This window comes from Octopus sinensis, linkage group LG6 (genome assembly GCF_006345805.1).
Source record: "Octopus sinensis linkage group LG6, ASM634580v1, whole genome shotgun sequence".
NCBI classification, from domain to species: Eukaryota; Metazoa; Mollusca; class Cephalopoda; order Octopoda; family Octopodidae; genus Octopus; species Octopus sinensis.
In genome coordinates, this window is record NC_043002.1 from 54758908 (window position 1) to 54768689 (window position 9782).

Consider the following 9782-nt stretch of genomic DNA (forward strand, 5'->3'; position numbering starts at 1 on the left):
TTTTTTCTGTTTGCGTTATTTGGTTGACATGGGTTAAAATGGCATGTGTTAAAGGCCAAAATTTTAGCTTTCATTTGCATTATGAACTGTCAAAATATACCAGAAAAAAGTATCAAATTTTGCAAAATTTTAAGTAATTTTGAATTATTTTTGTGATTTTATGTGCACGCGTAAAAGTGCAATTATTTTGTCGACTTGGCCGCGACCAAGCTTGCTTGGATTATCGATTTTTTTCTCCACTTAATCGTTCCATATTTTTCTACCAATTTGTATTCTGAATTTTTTATGGTATTTAACATGTAGTTAGAATATATTTTTATAATTAAAACCAATTTTGATGTTTTCCTGACTCAATTGTTTTGGGGTTGAAGATAAGGCTACATAAGGCTTCTTTCTAATCGCGGGTAAAGTGGGTCTTTTGGGGCGGTCATTAGCGTCGTGCAGCGACGGCGAGCAGCGCGAAGCGCTGCGATGCCATTAGCTATGGAGATAAGGAGAAAAGAAAGAGTGGAAGAAGATAAAGACGAAGAAAAAATTTTTAAATAAGAAAAAGAAAAAGAAGAGAGCAATAAAAAGAACCAGGCAAAGAAGACGAACAAAAGAAGAAAGGGAAAAGGAGACAACACCACCACCAAAACCCGAGCGAAGCACTGGTCGAAATAGCTAGTCAATATTATATAAATTGATCACACACAACTGGTACTCCGCCGGTTACGACGGCGAGGCTTCTAGTTGATCCGATCAACGGAACAGCCTACTCGTGAGATTAACGTGCAAGTAGCTGAGCACCCTATAGCCGCGTGTTCCCTTAACGTAGTTCTCAGAGATTCAGCGTGACACTGATTGTGACAAGGCTGACCTCTTTGAAATACAGCTACAACTCATTGTTGCCAGCCGAGTGGACTGGAGCAATGTGAAATAAAGTCTCTTGCTCAAGGACACAACGCGCCGCTGGGAATCGAACGCGCGACTTTACGATCGTGAGTCGAATACCCTAACCACTAAACCACGGGCCTTCACACACACACACACACACACACACACACACACACACACACACGAAGGTTGTTTTAGAGGGGATGAGAAGTAGTATCTGCAAACTCAAAAATCTCTCCTAACAGTGGCGTAGCGGTGGCGGAGGTTGCGGTCCGGACACGATGGTTACTTGTGTGTGACGAACAAGTTGAAAGTATATTTTACACTTAACGAGTAACTCAAAGTTGATGGTGGTGGTGTTTGATGGCGGCAGTTGATCGTCTGACCGAACTAAAGAGGCTGTTGGTTTTTCCAGATTGTTACTGGAATCTGTCGATGCGACTCCAAAGTTATTCTACTCTATGATAAAACTAAAAGCCACGTGCATGTATGTTTGCGTATGTAAGTATATGTGCATGTATGTATATCATTAAAGAAATGTAAAAAATTACGGACATTACCAATTCTCATTTTCCCTTTGTTGATACCATCTTCGAAGGAACGCCCAACTATCCTCACAATTTAAGGAAATGACGCAACATTTACGTTATCTGGATAAAAAGAAAATTCGGTTAATGTTTACAACTTGACCCAGAAACGAAAATCAAGAAAAAATAGTGCAATGAGTGTTAAAAAAGGTGTAGGAAACGAATATGAAAAAAAAAAATGCGCGCAAAGCAACGGGAGAGTGGGCAGAGGACCTCGGAAAATTCACAAGATCCGAGTTTTCCCTCGTAACTTTTAGGAAAATGGGGTTTTTTTTCAATGAAATTTTATATAAATGCCTTTCAAGCGACATACATTACGATTATAAAGAAATTTGTGGGTAAAACCTTTTCCAGGGAGAGGACTTCGGAAAATTCACAAGATTCGAGTTTTTCCTCCATATCTTTTAGGAAAATGGTTTTTTTTTCAATGATGTATATAGCTGTATGTATGTATGTATATATATATATAAATAATGCATGTATGTATCTATCTCTCTCTCTCTCTCTCTCTCTCTATATATATATATATATATATATATATATATATATATATATATATATATATGGCAGAAACGCTAGCACGGGCGAAATGCGTAGCCGTATTTCGTCTGTCGTTACGTTCCGAGTTCAAATTCCGCCGAGGTCGACTTTGCCTTTCATCCTTTCAGGGTCGATAAATTAAGTACCAGTTACGCACTGGGGTCGATGTAATCGACTTAATCCGTTTGTCCCCTCTGTGTTTAGCCCCTTGTGGGTAGTAAAGAAATATATATATATATACAGAGAAAGTAATAACGAGTGAATGAGAATAACGACGGAAGGGTTAGCGTAAAAATAATTAAAGATAAAATGAAACAAAATTGAAGCCAAAACATTAAAAATTGAAAGTGGGTAGAAATAAACACTACGTAGCATAGTAGTACTATGCTAGGGTATCTGTAGAAAGATGAATGTGATTTCGGAATATAATTAGGAAAAATTCGGATCTTGGGAATTTTCCGAAAGTCCTCTCCCCACCTGGAGATTTTCCCTACAAATTACTTTATAATCGTAATGTATGCTGATTGAAAGGTATTTAAACAAAATTTCAATTAAAAGAAAACAAAACATTTTACTAACAATTGCAAGGGAAAAACTCGGATCTTGTGAATTTTCCGAAGTCCTCTCTCCATACCCCTGGAAAGGATTTTCCCCACAAATTTCTTTATAATCGTAATGTATGCCGTTTGAAAGGTATTTCTATAAAATTCCATTGAAAAAAAACCCCATTTTCCTAAAAGTTACGAGGGAAAAATTCGGATCTTGTGAATTTTCCGAGGTCATCTCCCCACCCTCCCGTTACTTTGCACGCCTTTTTTTTTTTCATATTCATTTCCTACGCATTTTTTTTTTACACCTATTGCACTATTTTTTTCTGAATTTCGTTTCCGGGTCATGTTGTAAACATTAACCGAAAAGGGTTTTGTTGATGCTATTGTATTCATTTATCTTCTTTTTCTGATGTGATGACCCTTTAAAAAGAAAAACAAAACCAAAACGCATGAAATTTAAAATAATGCACATTGCGGAAAATAATACGGAAACTTACGACTTCGTCCAGAAGATATAAAATGCAATATTTGTTTTGCAAGCAACCTGCAAATGTAATATATACAAATTTATTCATAAATTTATGTGTGCATATTTATTCACCGTTTTATTTTGTTTATATTTAATTTTAATGTCGATTAGAAACATTACAGCGCGGAATTTTGTTAGTGAACAGTTCGAGGTCTCAAAGCGACGAAAATATTTTGACAAATTAAATTTAAATGTTGAAGTGAATCTAACGGATTTTGTGTGTTTCTTAAATGGCTTATAAACGCCTTCCACGCTGCAATTGTTTTCGTTCCAGCACACGATCTCAGATCAGGTCACTTGCTATGCAAGTACATCTCCGATGTTATTTTCATATCCGTCATATTCTGATTAACAAAAATCTGCTGCGATGTCCTGAAGGCTTTTTATTTTTTTGTGCTATTTTGTGATTTCATATAATAAATGATATGCTTATATAAATGTTTACAAAGTTGACAGCAACTTCGAAGTTTCGACAGCTGGTAATTTGAAACTTCGAAATCACTGTAACCATTTCTTTCTAAAATAAATAAATAAATAAATAAATAAAATAATAAACTAAAATCTGCACGCTACAAAAAAGTATTCAGGACACACACACACATTTAATTGTGTAAAACTGGTATTTAAAGGGCAAATGCCAAAAATAAGAAAGGTGTAGCTAAAAGTTTGGTTATTTACTTAAATTCTTTGACATAGTTTTTTAATTCCTGAAATAACAGCAAAACACATTAAGAAGGCACAAACCTTTTTTTTTTTTTTTTTTTTTACGATCGACAACCGCACCCCCTTCGCTAGTTCCGTGTGTGTATGTGAGAGAGAGAGAAAGAGAGGTGGGGGTGAGTGTTGTTTACTCAGGCAGGTGTGTGTGTGTGTGTGCGCGCGCGTGTGTGTACTGTTCTACTATTTTCGGGTGGCATCATTATCTAAGTTAAGCAGCTTGCAGCTCTTTCCCATCTACCCTCTATCACAAACACAAGCTGACGAGGTCGTGTCTACATGGTGGTTTGATGTACTAGAAATAGCAGCCAAATCTCCTCTAAACTACACTGACGTTTTAAAGACAGCATGTACATATTGGATAATGTACTCTTTGTTATACTATGTTCAGAAATAGGATGGTGTGTCCGTGGCTAGAATGCTTCAATATTACATTTTGAGTAGAATTTGTAGAATTGCTTCGACTGGAATTGGTTTGAACTTGGGGTGTGGGGAACTTGACCATGAGGACTCTACCTTGGTCAAGTTTGGTAAACCAGTTTCGATTTCACATGGAGAACCCTACTCCATTGGGATGGGATATCTTGACTACGACCTAACAACGTTGTGACATCCCTAAAAAGACAGGATGGTCATGGCTGGAACCCTTTTGATCACAGCTTTGCTTAATCTTGTTTGACCTGCGGCTAAACAACGCCCGTATGTAGTCACGTTGATCGTCGATTCATTTATCACTGATTTGGAACCAAACCCCCGTGATGAACGAGGATGATGGGCATACCTACACAAGTGTGCCCTCCCGATTTTGTTTCTTCATAACCTCCAGAAAAATGGATATTTTCTAGAAAAATGGAATTTTCTAGAAATATGCTTCAAATGGTGTAGATTTCGATTATATCCCTGGGCATGGATTCACTGAAGCTCCGGCGTCTGGCGACGGACTTGGTAAACACCCACAAAGTTGTCAACCACCTCACCAATAACAACACTGAACACCTTTTTGATCTCCATGTGTCTAACACACGTGGACATGCCTACAAAGTCAGAAAACAACACAGCTCCCATGACTTTCGGAAATATTTCTTCACGCTCAGAGTTGCTGAAGCATGGAATAAACTGCCTGCGTCAGTTGTTGATTGCCATGACACTGCATCCTTTAAGGCCCTCATGCTTTCCGAAATCCGTCGAAACTACACCTGATTATATATGCACTTTAGATGAGTTGTAGTGCACCTGAGCACTGTACACAATGTTTATTATTATTATTATTATTATTATTATTATTATATCAGAATTTCTGGTGAAACAGTTTTTCCGAGCGCGGGGAGAGGAGTTTCGGACAATACATAGGAGTCGGCTTTGTTTTCTCTAAACTATCCGGAAAATTGATATTTCTAAATGAAATTTTCTATAAATACGTTTTAGATGGTGTAGATTACAATTGTATCGGAATTTAATATGAAAAGAAAACTGGGGACTCGCACGCATACATACTGACACACATTACAAAGTGAAACTTGAAATTTCGGAAAAATATGAGGTGTAGCAATATGTAGGTGTGCGAGCCTAGCATTTTTCCTTCTTTTTTTTTATCATATAGAATTCCATTATAATCGTAATCTGGAAAGTATTTGGAGAAAATTTCAGAAAAAAATATCCATTTTTCTGAATGTTTTGAGGAAACAAAGCCACCTTTTTACGAATTTTCAGAAACTCCTCTCCTCATCTTTGGAAAAATTCCGATTTAATCAGAATGGACATCATTTAAAGCGTATTTATAGAAGATTTCTGAGAGTTATGAGGAAATAAAGTCAGGAGGGAAGGCAGGCTTGTGTAGGTATGACGATAGATGTACTTTGGCACAACAAACAAACGAGCGAGCCTCTACATGGTCACACTGCTTGCTAGAAATAGTAGTCAAATCTCACACCACGTTGAATCTATTTGAGAGAAGAAAACATATAGTTGAGTTAAATATAAGATAGGCGAGGTGGGCACGCATGGAATAACTCAGATCATACATGTGTGCAATAAGGGCTAACCTGTAGCTGAAGAACAACTTAGGAGACACCCAGCATGTGATATAAGAGAACGAAACTACTTCATTTCTGCGGAAGTCACGTGACCCATCCTGATTAATTATCCTAATTACTTTCAGACAGGGTTTTATCATGTCTTCTAGCAGAGTGATACTCTTGAAACCTTTTTAGTCATTAGAGCGTGGCTAAGCTGGAGCATTGGCTCGGTGGATTTTATTAGATGAAATCAGCCTTATTGTCTTTAACCTTAAAATAAAAGAATATTTATTCTTTTGGTGTCTGTTTGACTGAAGCACTAAATTAGGGGATCATAAAGAAACCCTGTTTGTCAATGAATGTCACCTAAAAGCAAATTAGGGAGACAAACACGTACACACGTGGACACACAGACACACATGTATCAATTATAATCTATAAGTGTTACTCTTTTTCTCTCTCTCTCCGTTCTCTGTTATTTTGGGGTTTATTTTGTTTGATATTTGTTGCCATTTGTGTCTGCGTGTGTGTGTGTGTAGCTTTGGTATCGTCTCTATGTGTTTGTGTGGTCTTTATATGTGAGCTGTGTGTGTGTGATATTGTGCAAGTGTTTTCTCCAGAGATACCGTTATTATAAGAATTTTCTATCTGTTAAAGAGCAGAATCATCTGTTGGACATTTGCCAACATTATACTGAAAAACAACTCTGCTTTTCGTTATTTTTATTGTTATTGCAAATATATTTCTCTAATTTTTTTTTTTTGTTTTTCTTTTCATCACGTATAATCATCATCATCATCGTTTACTGCCTGCTTTCCATGCTGGCATAGGTTGGACGGTTTGATATGGAACTAGTTAGCAGGAAGCTGTCCAAACTCCAACTGTCTTTTGTGGCATGGGTTCTATGGCTGGATGCCCTTCTTAACACCAACCGCTTGTGCCTAGAGTAGAAAAGATTATTATTATTATCATTATTATTATTATTATTATTATTGCAATTATTATTATTATTTCTAAGGCGGCAAGCTGGCAGAATCTTTAGCATGCCAGGCAAAATGCAGAGCTGTGTGTTAGACAAGTCATGGCATATAATCAGTCACTTCACATCTTCCAAAAGTGTTTCAGTCAAGAGTTAAATTATAATTTACATTTAAAGTCATTATTCACATTAATTAACAACAATCAGTATTAACAAATTAGACCTAATTATCAAAAAGATGTCATTATTTAAATAAGTTAAGATGGTGGTGTGGCAGAATTGTTTACATGCTAGGTGAAATGCTTAGTGCATTTTGTTAGTCTTTACATTCTGAGTTCTAATTCTGTTGAGGTCGATGTTGCCTTTCATCCTTTTGGGGTCGATAAAATAAGTACCAGTTATACACTGGGGTCAATGTAATCCCCTGAAATTACTGGCCTTGTGCCAGAATTTGAAACCATTATTACATATTTCCCTGACTGGCACAAAGCTTCCTCCCCATGCATATTTTATGGAGTATAAATGACAGCTAAGTAACAAGGGCCCTTCTAAAAGGTTAAGTATTTTAACTTCCTTTTCATGTAATGAAATGATAATTATGAAATTATTGTGTATAATGCTCAGGTGCACCACAACCCATCAAAGGTGCATGTTCAGTACATAGAATTATGTACAAAAGTCAGGAAAGTGAACAGTGTAAGAGTCATGATATACATGTGTGCATGTGTATGGAGGGTGGGGGATATCAGGTGTAGTGTTGGCGAATTTCAGGAAGCATGGAGGTTTTAAAGGGTGCAATGTCTTGGTAATTAACAACTGATGCAGGTATTTTGAAGTAATGAATGAATAATAAATATTCTCAGTAGATGTCACCTGTTTTGTTCAGGGCTGTGGAGCTGGAGTCGGAAACAATTAAGGGGTAACTGGAGTCGGAGTCAGTAAAACTATACTGAATCCGACTCCTACTATCTTATAACATATAGGCCCACTCAAAGTATAAATTTATGCATATGCTTTGAGATATGTAGACCACAATCACTTCATTACATAAAGAGGAGTCGGAGGTGCCAATAGTACAGAAGTCAAAGTTTTTTGTTTTAATGCCACAGCCCTGGTTCTATTGCAGGTAAATTCCTGACACCCAAGACTGTTTTGCCTCTCTATAAGGCCACCATTAGACCTTGCATTGAGTTGATGTCCTCTCTGAGACTCTTCTACTCATCCTTCTCCTCACCCCCTACTAAATGTGAGTAATCTTGCAGCTCTTCTGCAAGAGTCTGTCCTGCTCCCACCATTTCTCTCTTACTTCAACCCCTCATCCCCCCATAAAACCACCCCACTCCCACCTTTAGTTTCATAGTCTTGCAAGCTACATGGCAACCTCACTAATGCTGGTGCCATATAAAAAGCACTCTTTGTATGCACTGGTTGGCATGAAGAAGGGCATCCAGCTGTATAAACTATGATGAAGCTGATATTGAAGCTCGATGCAGTTGTTGGGTCCATTGGATCCTGTCAAACTGCAACCCAGGTCAGCGTGGAACATTAAATGATGATGATGATGATTCTTTTGCCCCTCAGTGTAGTTAACCCAGCAACGGGTGGAGTGTTGGATTATTTGGGATAACCTTAAATCACAGACAGCAGCAGTAGCAGTGGTTTTATCTTTGGAGAATGTAAAAGTGGATTATTATGATTTCACCATTTTATTCCATTCAAGTCCATTTCAAGTTCTCCAACTTTCTACCAAAGTCAATAACCAGGCCAACTTAGTTCCTGTAAGAATGACCATTCCTAGACTACAGCAGCAACAACAGATTCCACAGTTATTGCATCTTGGATTGTTTGGAGTTTGCAGAAATAACAAAGCAAAGAAAAGCAACATAACAGTTATAATCTTTAAGGATTACTGCTTCTACCATCATTTCTCTTTTATTCTCTCTCTCTTTCTCTCTCCTTTTGCCCTCTCACTCTTTATTTCTCTCCCTCTCTCTCCTTTCTCTTTCTGCTTTCCTCTGTTTCTCTGTCTTTTTCCCCCTCTTTCTCTGTGTTTCATTCTTTCTGTCCTCCCTCTCTGTTTATTTCTCTTTTCTCTCTCTTCCTCTTGCCCTCTCTTCCTCTTTCTCTCTCTTCCTCTTCTCTCTTCCTCTTTCTTCCACTTTCCCCCCTCTCTCTAGCAATAACAAGCTAAGTCTTGGATCACATCACAGAATACTCAGAGTGAGAAAGAGGTAGAAATACATTTCCTTTCATAGAATTTAATCACACAAAAAAAAAGAAACTCTGTGCAGGGGTGGGGTCGGGGTGGGGGGAGGGGTTAGTTGAGAAGACCTGTTTGGATTTTGGTGATGCTTGCATGAAACTGGAGTCAGTAAAATTTGAAGAAAAGGGATGAAGACTTCCAACTTCAATAATGGTGACGATAAATATGTGATGTGGTGGCTATAAATAGTCACCATAGTCTAGATAAAGGAGATTACAGTATTGTTAATTCACATCAATGAGATTAGTTTAATTCACTTAATGACTGAGCATAGAATCTCTCCTTACAATTTGCATATTTGGATCATGTGACAATTCTTCTTTGAGATTTACAGCTTTAATGTAACTACATTCAATAGTTTTCTACTTTATGTATGGGGTGAGGGGGTGTAGGTACCCACAACCACACACACACACACACATTATGAGTTATTATGAAGGGATTATCAATCTGGGCAAAATACATCTTAATCTCTCTGTTAATACAAATACGCCATGCTAACAAAAGGTTTTCTGATTTGTATAGAACTCCAGGTAATCCCAATGCAAGATCAGTCGAAGTCCATCACCATTCGACTTTGTGAATCTAAGGTTTTATTTCCCTATAAATTATGGTCTTTTTCACAGAGTGATATACAAGAAAAGGTGTAAATAATGGGCTTTCCACATTCTTTATTTGTGCATTGTAGACTTACATCTGTTTCTGCTATACATTATTGGTGCATT

At 37.4% G+C, this 9782-nt stretch overlaps 1 protein-coding gene across 1 annotated transcript in view; it reads left to right on the top strand.

Moving 5' to 3' along the window:
• The first annotated feature begins 3085 nt into the window (after window positions 1-3085).
• The window catches only part of LOC115213082, a 10138-nt gene continuing 3441 nt past the window's right edge, over window positions 3086-9782 (top strand). Inside the window, exon 1 of the mRNA XM_036503909.1 lies at window positions 3086-3106. The gene's annotated coding sequence lies outside the window, so the exon portion shown is untranslated. The remainder of the gene's footprint in view (window positions 3107-9782) is intronic.